Here is a 16,748-nt window from a genome sequence, read left to right as displayed (position 1 = left end):
GCTGGACAGTCCCTGAAGATTTATTTACCTTTATACCTTTTGCATCCTCTTCTGTTATGTAGAGTATTCCCAAGATAATTCCACCCACTTTTATTAGTTACGAAGTCTTCATTTCTTTTCACAGTAAAAAGAGAAGAAATATTTATTAAGGATCTTGCTCATATCCTACAGCTCCATACAAGGTTGTCCCTTTGAGGGACCCTATTCTCTCTCTGGTTACTCTTTTACCCTAATATCCTTAAATCTCTTTGGATTTTCCTTGCTCTTCTCTGCCAAAGTTATCTCATGGCTGAATTTCCCCTTCCCCACTTCCTTCTTGAGTGTACTTCTGCACCCCTATAATCAAAGTCCAAAATGTTCAAAGTAAATTTATTAACAAAGTACATATACGACACCATACACAACACTGAGATTCAATTTCTTGTGGGCATTCTCAGTAAACGTAAGAAACACAATAGAATCAAAGAAAGACAGCCCCCAACAGGATGGACAATCAATGTGTAAAAGATAACAAACAAAATGAAAAACAAACAAACAGATCCTGCTGAAGGGTCTCAGCTCGAAACGTCGACCATCCTCCTTTCCATAGATGCTGCCTGGCCTGCTGAGTTCCTCCAGCATTTTGTGTGTTTTACTTGGATTTCCAGCACCTGCAGATTTTCTTGTTTGTGACAAAATAATAAATACTTCTTTGGGGATTAGCTGCCTGTACCTGAGTCATGCCTCCTGTTTCTTGGCCAGGGCACCAATAACCCTTGCCATCCAGGGTTCCCTACTCCCACCAGTCTCGTGCTTCATGCTAACAGGAACATGCAGAGTCCCACCCTCAAACCTATCACACACAGAGTGGTGAATCTGTGGAATTCTCTGCCACAGGAAACAGTTGAGGCCAGTTCATTGGCTATATTTAAGAGGGAGTTAGATATGGCCCTTGTGGCTAAAGGGATCGGGGGTATGAAGAGAAAGCAGGTACAGGGTTCTGAGTTGGATGATCAGCCATGATCATACTGAATGGCGGTGCAGGCTCGAAGGGCCAAATGGCCTACTCCTGCACCTATTTTCTATGTTTCTATAGCTCTTCCTGCATTCACTATTCCCCACTGAAAAGCAAAGGCATTTCTGGTGCCACTGAACAGTCTACTGCTGCCTTCTCATGAACAGTCCATCCTCCCCTGTCTCCCCCCATCCTCCTCCGTTTCCCCCCATCCTCCTCCGTTTCCCCCCATCCTCCCCCGTTTCCCCCCATCCTCCCCCATCTCCCCCATCCTCCCCGTCTCCCACATCCTCCCCCGTCTCCCCATCCCGTCTCCCCCCATCCTCCCCGTCTCCCCCCGTCTCCGCCATCCCCCCCGTCTCCGCCATCCCCCCCGTCTCCCCCATCCCCCCCGTCTCCCCCATCCCCTGTCTCCCCCGTCTCCCCCATCCTCCCCGACACCCCACCATCCTTCCCCGTCACCCACCATCCTCCCCCCGTTTCCCCCCATCCTCCCCAGTCACCATCCCCCATACATTTCCAAAACAATATACTTAGTTTCGAGGGGAATAGCCACAAGGTAATCTTGCACTGTTTGCTTCCTCCCTTTTTCTTTCCTATTGGTCACCAACCATTTGCTGCCGTACCTTTGATATGACTACCTTGCTAAAGTGCTGAGTGATATAGTCGTCTAATCTACGCTTAGTGACCATGTAGAAGAGACCACACTGTAAGCACTAAATGTAATAGTTTATGTTGGAGGAGGTGCAAGTGAATCTTTGCCTCATCTAGGCCCTTTAGTATTAGACCAACAATTCTTAGATACAGTAGGATAGATAAAGTATTTGTCTATGTTCCTCAGAATCTTAATAACTTCAAGGAGACAACTTTATTAACTTCAATCTTTTAGGCTCCTATATTCCAGTGAGAATAATTCTAGTCTTTCCTTCTAAATAAAGCTTTCCTGGTGATTCTCTTCTGCACTCTTTCTAAAGCTGCCACACCCTTCCTGTAGTGTGGTGACTAGCAACATTCTATTTTAAGGTTTATTTTCGACTTATTTTTAATTTTGTCCCCTCAATTCTTCTTTTGCTCATCTTCCTCCACTTTTATTTTACCTCATATTTGTTTTGTCTATTTTTTTCTATGTTTTTGCACCACATGGGAACATGTGAGGTCATGCACTTCAGTAAGGGGACAAGAGAAATCAAAAGGCATATTACCCTCTAAATCAGGGGTTCCCAGCCTTTCAAATGCTATGGACCACTACCATCTGACAAAGTTATTTCCCATGGTAGGGGAGTCTAGGACAAGAGAGCATGACTTCAGCATTGAAGGACATCCATTTAGAACAGAGATGCGGAGCAATTACTTTAGTCAGAGGGTGGTAAATCTGTAGAATTAGTTGCCACGAGCGCTGTGGGGGCCAAGTCATTGGGTGCATTTAAGGCAGAGATAGATAGGTTCTTGATTAGCCAGGGCATCAAAGGGTATGGGGAGAAGTCAGGGGAGTTGGGATGACTGGAAGAATTGGATCAGCCCATGATTGAATGGTGGAGCAGACTTGACGGGCCAAATGGCCTACTTCTGCTCCTATATCTTATGGCATAATGGTCTTATTTACCAGGGGATCTGTGGGAGTGCCTGCTTTAAATGGAGAAAGGGTGCGAATGAGTGAAGTTCATAGGGATTTGGATGTTTTGGTGCATGAATAATTAAAAGTTAGCATGCAGAGCCAGCAAGTAGTTAAGTAGGCAAATGGCATGTTGGCCTTTATTACAAAGGGGTTGGAATTTAAGAATAGGAAGGCTTAATGACAGTTATACATGGCGTTGGAAAATGCCATACCTGGAATATTATCACAGTTTTGGCCCCCTTACCGAAAAAGTCATGTAGCACTTGGGGCAATTGAGAGGAGGCTCACTAGGCTAATTCCCAGTATAAAAGGGTTGTTCTATCACGAAAATATAAACAGTTTGCACCTGTATTCTTTGGAGTTTAGAAAAATGAGAGGTGACCTTAATCAAACACACACTAAGGGGGCGTGACAGTGTAGATGTTGAAATGTTTTCACTAGTAGGAGAGTAACAAAGAAGGTTCTTAACTGGAAGAAGGCCGAATTTGAAGAAATGAGAAAGGATCTAAAAAGCGTGGATTGGGACAGGTTGTTCTCTGGCATGGATGTGATCGGTAGGTGGGAAGCCTTCAAAGCAGAAATTTTGAGAGTGCAGAATTTGTATGTTCCTGTCAGGATTAAAGGCAAGGTGAATAGGAATAAGGAACCTTGGTTCTTGAGGGATATTGCAACTCTGATAAAGAAGAAGAGGGAGTTGTATGACGTGTATAGGAAGCAGGGAGTAACTAAGGTGCTTGAGGAGTATAAGAAGTGCAAGAAAATACTTAAGAAAGAAATCAGGAGGGCTAAAAGAAGACATGAGGTTGCCTTGGCAGTCAAAGTGAAGGATAATCCAAAGAGCTTTTACAGGTATATTAAGAGCAAAAGGATTGTAAGGGATAAAATTGGTCCTCTTGAGATCAGAGTGGTCGGCTATGTGCGGAACCAAAGGAAATGGGGGAGATCTTAAATAGGTTTTTTGCGCCTGTGTTTACTAAGGAAACTGGTATGAAGTCTATGGAATTAAGGGAAACAAGTAGTGAGATCATGGAAACTGTACAGATCGAAAAGGAGGAGGTCCTTGCTGTCTTGAGGAAAATTAAAGTGGATAAATCCCCAGGACCTGACAGGGTGTTCCCTCGGACCTTGAAGGAGACTAGTGTTGAAATTGCAGGGGCCCTGGCTGAAATATTTAAAATGTCCCTGTCTACAGGTGAGGTGCCGGAGGATTGGAGAGTGGCTCATGTTGTTCCGTTGTTTAAAAAAGGATCGAAAAGTAATCCAGGAAATTATAGGCCAGTAAGTTTAACGTCGGTAGTAGGTAAGTTATTGGAGGGAGTACTAAGAGACAGAATCTACAAGCATTTGGATAGACTGGGACTTATTAGGGAGAGTCAACATGGCTTTGTGCGTGGTAGGTCATGTTTGACCAATCTATTGGAGTTTTTCGAGGAGGTTACCAGGAAAGTGGATGAAGGGAAGGCAGTGGATATTGTCTACATGGACTTCAGTAAAGCCTTTGACAAGGTCCCGCATGGGAGGTTAGTTAGGAAAATTCAGTCGCTAGGTATACATGGAGAGGTGGTAAATTGGATTAGACATTGGCTCGATGGAAGAAGCCAGAGAATGGTGGTAGAGAATTGCTTCTCTGAGTGGAGGCCTGTGACTAGTGGTGTGCCACAGGGATCAGTGCTGGGTCCATTGTTATTTGTCATCTATATCAATGATCTGGATGATAATGTGGTAAATTGGATCAGCAAGTTTGCTGATGATACAAAGATTGGAGGTGTAGTAGACAGTGAGGAAGGTTTTCAGAGCCTGCAGAGGGACTTGGACCAGCTGGAAAAATGGGCTAAAAAATGGCAGATGGAGTTTAATACTGACAAGTGTAAGGTATTGCACATTGGAAGGACAAACCAACGTAGAACATACAGGGTTAATGGTAAGGCACTGAGGAGTGCAGTGGAACAGAGGGATCTGGGAATACAGGCACAAAATTCCCTAAAAGTGGTGTCACAGGTAGATAGGGTCGTAAAGAGAGCTTTTGGTACATTGGCCTTTATTAATCAAAGTATTGAGTATAAAAGCTGGAATGTTATGATGAGGTTGTAGAAGGCATTGGTGAGGCCGAATCTGGAGTATTGTGTTCAGTTTTGGTCACCAAATTACAGGAAGGATATAAATAAGGTTGAAAGAGTGCAGAGAAGGTTTACAAGGATGTTGCCGGGACTTGAGAAACTCAGTTACAGAGAAAGGTTGAATAGGTTGGGACTTTATTCCCTGGAGCGTAGAAGAATGAGGGGAGATTTGATAGAGGTATATAAAATTATGATGGGTATAGGTAGAGTGAATGCAAGCAGGCTTTTTCCACTGAGGCAAGGAGAGAAAAAAACCAGAGGACATGGGTTTAGGGTGAGGGGGGAAAAGTTTAAAGGGAACATTAGGGGGGGCTTCTTCACACAGAGAGTGGTGGGAGTATGGAATGAGCTGCCAGACGAGGTGGTAAATGCGGGTTCTTTTTTTAACATTTAAGAATAAATTGGACAGATACATGGATGGGAGGTGTATGGAGGGATATGGTCCGTATGCAGGTTAGTGGGACTAGGCAGAAAATGGTTCAGCACAGCCAAGAAGGGCCAAAATGCCTGTTTCTGTGCTGTGGTTTCTATGGTTTCTATGGAAAGGAACATGCTTGGTGGCAACTTTATTAGTATTTTCTCTATCAAACAAAGTGGTCACTGAGTGGATGCTTTTCTGTTGCTGTAGCCCATTCACTTTAAGGTTCGCCAGGTTATGCGTTAGGAGATGCTCTTCTGCACACCACTGTTGTAATGCGTTAAGGCAGTAAGTCAAGTAACTAACAAGAGAAAATCTGCAGATGCTGGAAATCCAAGCAACATACACAAAATACTGGAGGAACTCAGCAGGCCAGGTAGCAACTGGGTCCTGCCAAAGGGTCTCAGCCTGAAACATTGACTGTACTCTTTCCCATAGAGTACAGTCTGGCCTGCTGAGTTCCATCAGCATTTTGTGTGAGTAACTCAAATAACTGTTGCCTTCCTGATAGCATATATCAGCTATTGTTGAATGAAATCTTGAAGCAGGCTTGAAGAGCCAGGTACCCTCCTCTGGTTTCTATTTTCTTGCATTGTTGGGCATTTCTGCAGAGACTGATTGTAAAGAACAACCTGTTAGCATCTGCTTCCTGTGGTAGTTTGCCCAAATAGTCATTATGTGCAAGCACCAAGCAAGCAAATAAATTTATTGACAGCAGTGGATAGATGTTGCAACCAGGCCTTTTCTGTACTTGGATACTGACACGTGTTGTAATTTAGAGCAAAGATTCTAGAGAATTTCCAATTCTCCTAACTGCAAATCTCACCCTTCCCCATTCCACTGGACACTTTCTGAATCCTCTAGCGTCAGTTTAGTTTTGTACACTATCTGCAATTAGCACAAGAATTTACATTTATATATCAATTGCAATGCAGAAAATATGTTCCAAGCTTTTTGGGAAGTGTATGAGGAGGAATGATTCAAAGCAGGCTTAAGGAGACAAAAATTTTGGCAGGACTTAAAATAGAGAGGGAGGTGAAGAGCTCGTAGGCTTAAGCAAGAATTTCAGAGTATGCTGATAGGGCATTGTTCCCAATTGTGCACAAAGGAAGCGACTTTCACAAAAGGTCACCAGTGAAGAAGCAACATTTATCAAGGGTGGAAGTTGCAAAAGGATGGAGAGAGATGGAATGCGGTGATAGTACACTGGTGTGATAGATAGGGAAGGGATGATTTATAAAAACACCAGTAAGAACACTGTGTGAAGGTGAAGAAGTTGGGGACTTGTAATGACGTGGCATTATCAACTTATCCCTTGCTGAAAACCATCCATACCAGTCTAATGTAGAACATTCTTGAATGTTCCAATGCCTTCATCTGATTACTTTGCCTGGTTCAGAGTCTGAAGATTAAAGATTAAAGGGGAGTTGCTGTAAACGCAAGCAAGTAAGTGGCAATAATAATAATAATAATAACAACAACAGGGATAACGATGTCCTGAAGCTACTTGACCTTTCTTCAGTTGTATTGAAAGTATGTCAACCAGACATGTTAACTCTGTTTCTGACTACACGCATACTGCCTAACCTGAATACTTCCAGCAACTGCAGTATTTTGCACTTGGGCAGTTTAAATTCTAGTTCTCACGCTGAACAAACTCTAATGATGTCACCGTATTTTTATTTGGAATGAAAATTGGAGCTACATATTCTAATTTGAGGGAGGCTCGTTTTGAGTTAGTGTAGTCAAATAGCATCCAATGGTGGCATTTGCACGATTTAATTGGCCTGATGTCGTCACACAATGCAAACCAACTCAATTCCAGTGAAGTCGCCCCATCAGTACAAATTGCTTTTTGAATTGCTTGACATGATGTCAGCACCAGTGTTTTTTTTTCCTTTTTAACAGCCCACGATTTCTCAATTTAACTGGAGCAGCATTAATCAAATGTGAAATACTTTAAGGCCATATTTGGCAATTACGATGCGTCTCCCCACACAATAGTATCAATGTCTAACAGGCAGAAGCAATGGGGCCGTCCACGTAAACGCCACATTCTGTAACGTTTCTATCTCTTTAAAGCACATCGCAGGCTGATCAAAGAGCTGTTGATCACTGTACGCTGGGTGTAATATTGTTTATAGAGTAGGGGATTTCCACAGCCAGAGGAAGTGATATTGACTTAAGGGGCTTTCCAGCCAGAACAGTCAGTCATCGCAGCGAGTGGATCGGCGTTAACACCAGCGGCAGAAAAATGGGGAATTTTAACATTGTGTAATTGGCCCTTTTTTTTTGTACAAGACTTTCAAAATGGCAGCAATGAATCAGAGGTACTTTTCGCTGATATTTTTACCAGAAGAAGCAATTTTCCGGTTGGCTTCCCCGCAAGATTGACACTTTCGGCTCCGGGAGTGAAGGCTGCAAGGGGGCAAGGACTATAGGGGCCGGCCCAGACCACGCTCGGATGAAGAGCACCATTCGGGGTCAGTAACTCACCCGGGGAAGCAGAAGTGGGGAGGGAGGTGGGGGGGGTGGTGAAAGGCGAAGGGGATGATACAAACCAGACCTTACCGTTGTGTCCGAGCCCCTCCAGCCTTTTCAGATAGGCATTCGTGCTAGGAAGCTCCTGGGTCCTGCAGTTCGGGAGGCGGACTCGCAGCCTCCCTGTATGTAATTCAAAAAGGAGCTCTCGTCCATATCGTGGTGCTGTCGCCGGGACTCTTGCTCTGAACCGGTCAGGCGTTCCACGCTCGTTTCATTCACGGGGCCGGCCCTACTGGGACGTTTGAAGACTCAGTTCGACTTAGTTGCAGGAATATAACCCCCCCAGGTGGACTACATACGGAGATTTTTCAGGAGCTCAGTTGTAGTAACTGTTCCACTCCTCCCAGAACAAGGGTATTAATGCTGTTGGGTCTAAGGATTTAAACCCTTGAAAGCTCCGTGACCGAGTCGTGAAGGTGGCTCAACTTTTAGTGTAGAGGTGGTAGGGAGCAGGGAAGCTGAATTGGTGCCGAGGATGTTCTGGATATTTTTTTTTGCTGCTGTTGCCATGTCTGCTCCTGTTGCCATTCTGTGAGGTGGCTGCGAGCGGTTTGTTTAAAAAAATTGTTCATTGTACTTGCAATCGTGTCAAAGGCTCCCCCCTTCCCCCCGCTATCAGGGGCCTTGATACTCTTACCAGGGGAATGATGCCGAACATCAGACCTTTGCACATGTTTGAGTTTGCGAACTATTTAATTAGCGGGATGTAAATATGTGCCCCTCTTTTAGAAGAGTCAATGGTAGAGATCACAAAGGAGAGTGGGGAGCCTGTGGGGAGAAAAAACTTTACAGGAAGTCAATTTCTTTCGAGTAGGTGGAATCTGCTCATCTTTTGACTTGGAAACGAGGATATAGTAGGATTCATTCTTTTTACCTCCCAAGTTCCCAAACCTTTTGAAATGAAAAAATTATCATTGCATTCAGTGGAGGAGACCCCTGGTGCAAAAAAGAAATGACAAACACACTAAAAAGAAAAAAAAGTATAGTTATCGGTATTCCCTGTTCCCTCCAAGTTATTCCTCTTTACTGTTCTGTATTTGCTAAAGACATTTTGGTTGGGGATGTGGCCAATTTCACATTGTAAAACATTATTTACATGCAGACAAAAATACCACATGATGGAAATCTGAATAAAGGCAGGTTAGTCAGCTTTGAGGAGAATACAGAGATTATTGTTTTAACAAAAGGACTGTACATGACAACATTAATCCCTCTTCTGGACCAGGTGTTTCTATGAGCTACAGATTTCCAGAACTTCCAGCTGCTCTAGGTTTTCAATACTAACTGGGTAAACTAATATTGAAAATATGTGGAAAAACTAAGAATAGCTGTGGGTACTTCCTTTCTCAATTATACTTGAAGCTTTTCCTTTCCTCTTGGAACAATATCTAATAGACCTAATGTTGTCTGTAAATTGACTTTGTACTGCACCTGAAATGCAAATGGGGGGGGGGAGGTGTAAATGCTTGAACTGACGTTTAATTTAAAAGCTTTTTTTTGTTTTAAATAACTTTACATTCAATGTATGCTTTCTTCTGAGTGTGAACACAAATATTGTGATGAACTTTTCATACCTGACTCGATTCCTTTCATTGACTTGTGGATGTGTGAACAAGGCATGGTAGTGGCAGGATATGTGAATCCAAATATGCAAAAATTTTCCCTGTGAGCTGCCTCCTTCAAGGACTGCACTGACACATTACACTTCGTACAGTATTTGTTTATGTTGAGGAGAAGCATGTGACAAGTGGTCTTAGGAAAATCCCTGAACTAGGCTGAAGAAAGAATGATGGAGCTGCTTATCTGTTGGTGCTTGTTAAAGCAGCTGGTAGTAGGAGAGAGCAGGCACAGTTAGCAATTGGCTTTTGAGAACCTGAACTTCACAACCTTGGCAGATCTTGAGGACCATGGTCATAGTTGCATTGACCTATATTTGTGTTTGAGTGTGAAGATATGTATAATTAAATGAGTAACAGCATGCAGTGAGGACTAAAAGCTGAGGAATGTTTTGAACTGAATGTTTTAGTGTGAAAATAAAAGTAATTATTGTTTTCTAAATGGGGGGGGTAGTTCATTTGTTTTCTTAGCTTTATTTTTTCCTGGCTCTCCCTTATTGAAATTAGTGATCTTCACAAATACAAATAACCCTCTTCAATAACACTGCACCGTTCAGCAAGAATATTCCTTGGTCGTAGTTTCGACTGTTTGGTTCTTGTCATGTTGAGTTATTGTTATGGGCACAAGTACAGTGAGGTAGGAATACCATGGAAAATGTTTCAGTGGCATCACAGGTATGTAGGTACAGACGACACACAGAATATAGATAAATTGTAGATTGTACAAGACACTGAAGAGAGAAAAGGCTGTGCAAAAACAAGACGTGAGTGCAAAAATAAAATGGAACACTATGGTCTATAGTGTTCCATTGCTCTGGTAGAGTTAGGACTCTGCAAGTCAGTTCAGAAAGCTGATGGTTGTCAGAAAGTAGCTATTGCTGAACCTGTGGTGTGGTACAAAAGGTCTTTCAACACTTGTGTCATGGAGGTCCACTCCCTATTTAGCATCTTTGCTGATCTTAGATCTGATTAGGAGAACGAACAGGTTAAAACAAAGGTAGGGATCTGTTGCCAATTAGTTTGTGGAAAACAATACAGTATAGGCTTCATTTTAAGTGACTCAAAGTAGAAATAAAACTTTATGATTGGCATTAAATAGAATTGTTATATATAATAAGTGTTCAAGTAATTTTTAAAGATTTTACAGTTTGACATTTTATCTTAATATCTTGCATTTGAAGATGTTGCATTGTCACTGAAGGTACCTACCCCAGTGTTGCTGATAGTCCAACTGAAGTACCTGTGAATACTAATGCTCACTGGACACTGTTGTCAAATCCTGTGAATCTTGTTAGTGAGGAGATATGTAAAATGCTGCTTGAAACCAACGAACTCCAACCAGTTTTCACCAATCAATGATAGTTCTCATTTATTCTTTGACCTCGAGTTTCTGACATTGCCATGAACAAAGAAAATGATATTGATGAAACTCCTTTTAAAACCACAGGGTAGTCCAAAGTACTTTAGTGGCAAAGAATTAGTTTTTACATAACTGTAATCCAGGTCTCCTAATACAATGGAATGATGACCTGATGATCTGCTAAATGACATTGGTTCAAAGATGAGTTTAAAAATAGACAAGGTTCTCTGGTGTATGGCTGAGGTGTTACAAAGACTATGTTTACTCATCTTCAGGAGGAGAATGGGCCTTGGTTCAACATTTCACAAGAAAGATGTCTCTCCTTCATAAATAGCACACACAAAATGCTGGAGGAACTCAGCAAGCCAGGCAGCATCTATGGAAAAGAGTACAGTCGATGTTTTGGGCTGAGATCCTTCATCAGGACTGGAGAAATAAAGATGAGGGTTCAGATTAAGAAGGTGGGGGAGGGAAGGAAGAAACATAAGGTGATAAGGTGAAATCTGGAGTGAGGGGGGGAGGGTTGAAGTAAAGAGCTGGGAAGTTGGTGAGAGAGATACAGGGCTGGAGAAGGGGGAATGTGATAGAGGATAGAAGCCCATGGAAGAAAGAAAAGAGAGAGCAGCACCAGAGGGAGGTGATGAGCAGGTAAGGAGATAAGGTGAGGGAGGGGAATGGTGAAGGAGAAGGGCATTATCTAGTTTCTGGTAATGCTCCCCCTCTCCTTCACCATTCCCCATTCCCATTTCCCTCTCACCGTATCTCTTTACCTGCCCATCACCTCCCCCTTTTCTTTCTTCTGTGGCCTTCTGTCCTTTCCTATCAGATTTCCCCTTCTCCAGCCCTGTATCTTTCACCAATCAACTTCCCAACTTTTTACTTCACCCCCCCCTCCCAGTTTCAGCTATCACCTTGTGTTTCTTCCTCCCCTCTTCCCCAGCCCCTCCACCTTCTAACTTTGACTCATCTTTGTTTCTCCTGTCCTGATGAAAGATCTCGGCCGAAAACGTCAACTATACTCTTTTCCATAGATGCTGCCTGGCCTGCTGAGTTCTTCCAGTATTTTGTGTGTGTTGCTGGGATTTTCCAGCCCCTGCTATGTTGAGCTCAATGCTGAATGGCAACTCCTATGACATTGCTGGTGCCAAGCTCCATCAGTCTCTGCTGTTCCTTTGGACTGGTTAGCTGCATGGAGAGACGGAGCTTGCTACATGGGCAACAGCTTGCTCTCAACACTGTACTGGCCTGCGTCTCACATCGGCAGCTGGATGCATGGTTGACCCCAACCAATGGAGGGCCCTGGGATACACCATCTGGAGCCAGCTGTTTATTTACAACACACATCAAAGTTGCTGGTGAACGCAGCAGGCCAGGCAGCATCTGTAGGAAGAGGCGCAGTCGACGTTTCCGGCCGAGACCCTTCGTCAGGACTAACTGAAGGAAGAGTGAGTTTATTTACACATGTAATTCTGAGCCCAAGTTCTAGTTTTACTCTGATCATGGTTGCAGGAATCCAAGAAAATTACTTTGAGGAGCTTAGGAGCAGAGGGGAAAAAATACTGCAATAAATTTGTTCTTAATTATTATGCAGGATCCTTGGTGGAATGTGTATGCCTGTGGATTCTGGAGCATGGTCAGGATGTGATACTTTTCCATATTAGTAAGTAAAGCTTTTCTAAGTTTAGCTGATCAGAAATTGAGTTGAGATGGTAGAAAAGCGCATGTGGAACTTTAACCCGATATGAGTCATTAGCTTCAGGTGAGACCATTCGCAGGAAATAAACACTCAGTAACATCATTTCAGAAGCACTTCTTCAGATATTCAGTTTGAACTAAAAAGCTGAGAGTCGTCGGATGTACAGTATAATTTGCCATTTAATCATTGCTTTCCATTCCTTCCTTTCCGTGCTCTTTTCTGTTTGTCATTCAGTAAAGTGTAATAATACTGGAAAACACTTGAAGACTAAAAATACTTTTTACTATGACGTACAGCATTTTCATATTGATACAGACCTTAAAAACAATTTTACAAGGTGCTTTTCAAAAAAAAAAAGTCAGCTCTCCCCTTGTGCATTAGTAGGACTAATGTCTGTTGGAAATGTGGGTCATGATTACTGGTGTAGCACAGTAGCGTAGTGGTTAGCACAACACTTTACAGTACAGGTGACCTGGATTCAGTTCCCACCGCTGCTTGAACGTTCTCCCTGTGACCATGTGGATTTCCTCTGAGTGCTCTGGTTTCCTCCCACAGTCTAAGGATGTATTGGTTTAGGTTAATTGGTCATTGTAAAATGTCCCGTGATTAGGCTAGGGTTAAATCGGGGTACTGCTGGGTAGTGTGTCTTGAAGGGCTGAAAGGGCCCACTCTGTGCTGAATCTCAGTATTAAAAAAAAAGGGTATATATTTTCCAAAAATAATATTTTTAAACTAATCTACAGGTGGGATGACAAATGAGTGACTTTAGGTTAGTGGCTTTCAGAATAATATAGTAGTAAATGTAAATTATTTATTAAAGAGAGAAAATTATACAGATCTATTTCATGGGAAGTTTAGCTCATAATAATGAAAATAAAATAAATGACTGCTCATGGTATTTCTAAAGCGACTTTGGACTCAATGGCAGAAAGTAGTTTTTAGTGTGAAATCAAATTGCATAACGATCATTATTTAATTAAAATTATTTTGATTAATAATAATATAAACAATTTGCAGATAACCAGAGCTTGGCTGAATGACATACTTCCTGGGAAGTCATAGCCCAAATGACTGACATTCTGTGTTTTTTTTAATTCATCCTAATAACATCAGTAAAGAAGCTTGGAGAAAAAAAATGTTTCTGTGCAATGGCTTATTAACTACATTTGCGTAGTTATTACATTCTTAGATTCAGGGCTCCTGAGGATGGGGGAGTTTTTGTGAATTTGTAGTTGGAGTTATTAAAATCAAAAATTAAAAAATAAACTCAATAGGAATTGGATATCTGAAATAAAGTGCTGAAAATATTCAGCAGGTCAGGTAGTATATGTGGAGGGAGAAACAGAACTAATGTTTCAGGTTCATTAGAATTGGAAAGATTTTCTTTCCCTTTTCCAAAGTAGAGCCTTCATGCTGGAATTGTATGTATTTATTCTCTACTGTTACAGTTCCTCGTTTTGAATGATCCTAACAGAATGCAATAACTGACAATGGCTCAGTAAGTAGATGGTCAGTTATACAGTGAAAAGGGCTTGTTTGTAAAAACCCATAGTTGATTTAGCTATAAACACAGAGTCTGCAGATGATGAAAATCCAGAGTGTGCGCGCACAAAGTGCTGGAGGAACTCAACAGGTCAGGCAGCATCTATGAAAGTGAATTAACAGCCGATGTCTTGGGCCAAGACCCTTAATTAGGACTGGAACGAAGCGAGAAGCAGCCAGAATAAGAAAGTGGAGTGAAGAGAAGGAATACAAGCTAGAAGGTGATGGATGAAGCCAGGTGGATGGGGGAGGAAATTTAAGGAGCAGGGAGGTGGGAAAGGTAAAGGGAAGAAGTGTGATGGGAGAAGGGAGTGGACCATGGGAGAAAGGGAAGGAGGATGCGATATCAGCGGGAGATGATAGACATGTCGATTCATGGCCACCTCTGCTGTCATGATGGAGGAGCAACACTTCTTTTCTGTCTGGATAGCTTCCAATCTGGAGGCACGAGCATAGGTTTCCCTAACCTCTAACCCTCTCCCTTCCCTCTTCCATTTCCCACTCTGGCTCCCCTCTCACCTCTCCTCTCCTTACTTGCCTGTCACTTTCCTGTGGTGCCACTTCTCCTTCCTCTTGCCCCGTGGCCCACTACCTGTCAGCTCCCAGCTTCTTATTTCCTCTCCCACTCACTTGGTTTCACCTATGACCCTCTAGCTTGTACTCTTTCCCCTCCCCCCCACCTCCTTATTCTTGCTTTTTCCCACTTCCTTTCCAGTGCTGAGGAAGGGTGGCGGTCTGAAACGTTGACTGTTCATTCAGTTCCATTGATGCTGCCTGTCCTGCTGAGTTCCTCCAGTATTTTCTATGTGTTGATTTGGCTATGGTGTAAATGCCATTGGCACAACTGGACTTAGCATTGACAAGAAGCGTGAATTTCAAATGTGGTTGCCCCTTCTTATCGAAATTTCTTTGTGTGTGTGTGAGAGAGAGAGATCGATCTGAATAACAGAAGATTGTAAAAATACAAGAGTTGTTACCTGAGGAGAGAAGTGACAATATCATTCATGGGGAAAGACATGAGAGCTACACCATTCTTTGGAGTATTACTACTTTATGAGTTAACAAGGATTTCCATCAAATAGCATCATGGCCCTAAATCCCATATCAATGCTCTGGTGTGGTAAGTCTCCAATGAGATCATGTTTGAATAAAGCATTGACTTCTGGTTTTGGAACATGTATTCACATGCTGCAAATATTAGGAATACAAATCATAAAACATTTATGGCACAAAAGAGGCAATTCAGTCCTTCACATCTGTGCTGAACAACAAAAAAAAAAGCTAAGCTAGTTGATCCTGGCTTCTGACACTGCTGTTCTTCAGTACACATCAAGCATATATAAAATTTGATCATAATGTCTAACTTTGCCAATCTTCCAGGAGGCAAGCCCCAGACCCTTACCATCTGGATGGAATTGCTTTCTTCATCTCCCTTGTAATCTTCATCCTTGTTACTTTACATCAGTCCCCTCCTCCTCTCCATTCTCTTCTGCGCCTTTCCTTGCTATGTCCTTCAGATGCACTCATAATTTTTAAATTTGTTTTTGAATGCTCAAGTTTTATTCTGAACTTCTTAATATTTTAAAGTAAATGCAGATCTGCAGTCACCACAGTGGTAATGGATGGATCCCATTGGAATAGGAGCTGCAAAGTAAAATCGACTTTCTTCATTTTTCTCAAGTATTCCTTTTTGATGGCAGTTCAAATAATGTGCTTGCCAAATACTGATTAGAAATGTTTTCCATCATATTTTAATCACACCAACATTTTGAACAGAGTATCTTATTGTTGTATTCACAGCCCTGACAGCAGTTGTTGGTATAAATTCACTGTAGTGATGAAACTAGTTTTTAGTCAATGCCTATAGGTGCTCTCAGCCAAAGGCACATTTTGAATCCATTGGTGAAGAGAAATGTAGCTTAAGAAGCAACAGGATTGCACAATGTAACGCACATCAAAGTTGCTGGTGAATGCAGCAGGCCAGGCAGCATCTCTAGGAAGAAGTACATTGTGGATTGCACAATGTATAGTGCTGTAGGAAGTGCATATTTAAAGACACACTTTAAAGCTGAGAACAGATGACTGCAGTCGTAAAAGAATTGGGGAAAGTGATTTTGGTTGCATGGGTTACGAATGAAGAACAACTGAAAACGTTGGAACCACAGGTCAGGTGGCATCTAAGGGAAAAGAAACATACAGATGTGGCTTGACCTCCTGGGTGTTTCCAGCATTTTCTGTTTTTATTTTAGCTTTCCGACATCTGTAGTTGGAAATGTAAAGAAATTTGGAAACTTTTTCTTTGTTTGTTTCCATTTGTTCTTTGAATACATTTGGTGGTGCCAAAGAAAAAACCAAGGATGAATTTAGGGAAGTTGTTTGTGCTTAGAAGCTGGTGGTATTGTTGCCAGCAGGAATGATTTGTGAATGGAACCTCATGAGGCATAGGGTGAGGCTGACAGATGAGGAGTTGAATTTACTGTAACAGGCGAGGGAGATTCAAAGAAAGCATCGTGACACCCTGGTGAGAAGCCCGTTTGGTAAGGATGAGGTATGGATGGAACTGAGCTTGTTTTATTTGAAAATGTGCTCCGCATCTGTCAGGTAAACCACAATTTTTTAATACAAGGCCATCCGGCCCATAACATCCACACTGGCTCAATGCAAGGGCATTTCAGCTCGATCTACTCCCCTGCCCTATCCCTGGAGCTCTGAATTTATTCCTTTCAGGTATTTATCCAGCCTCTTAATGCTACATTTCAATCTGCTTTTACTAATACCCCTGAGGGGTGGGGGGGGGGGAGACATTATCTTTCTCATGCTGGGTTTCTGCAGGTATGTAAGCAGGA

The 16,748-nt window shown here is 42.3% G+C and overlaps 1 protein-coding gene and 1 long non-coding RNA gene across 5 annotated transcripts in view; one reads left to right on the top strand and one right to left on the bottom strand.

Moving 5' to 3' along the window:
* The window catches only part of LOC140204010 (uncharacterized), a 47,890-nt gene extending 39,808 nt beyond the window's left edge, over positions 1-8,082 (bottom strand). For both annotated transcript variants that reach the window (XR_011887491.1, XR_011887492.1), the window contains exon 1: positions 7,716-8,082. This is a non-coding gene — a long non-coding RNA (uncharacterized lncRNA). The remainder of the gene's footprint in view (positions 1-7,715) is intronic.
* Positions 6,462-16,748, top strand: part of traf3 (TNF receptor-associated factor 3) — an 80,825-nt gene continuing 70,538 nt past the window's right edge. Inside the window, exons 1-2 of one of the 3 annotated variants that reach the window (XM_072270190.1) lie at positions 7,048-7,627; positions 12,256-12,324. The gene's annotated coding sequence lies outside the window, so the exon portion shown is untranslated. Of the gene's footprint in view, positions 6,591-7,047; positions 7,628-12,255; positions 12,325-16,748 lie in introns of those variants that run through there. The other 2 variants (XM_072270214.1, XM_072270172.1) reach the window with 2 other exon arrangements.

The sequence above is a fragment of the Mobula birostris genome, chromosome 1 (genome assembly GCF_030028105.1).
Source record: "Mobula birostris isolate sMobBir1 chromosome 1, sMobBir1.hap1, whole genome shotgun sequence".
In the NCBI taxonomy this organism is placed as follows: Eukaryota; Metazoa; Chordata; class Chondrichthyes; order Myliobatiformes; family Myliobatidae; genus Mobula; species Mobula birostris.
This window is presented reverse-complemented; position numbering and strand designations above follow the sequence as displayed.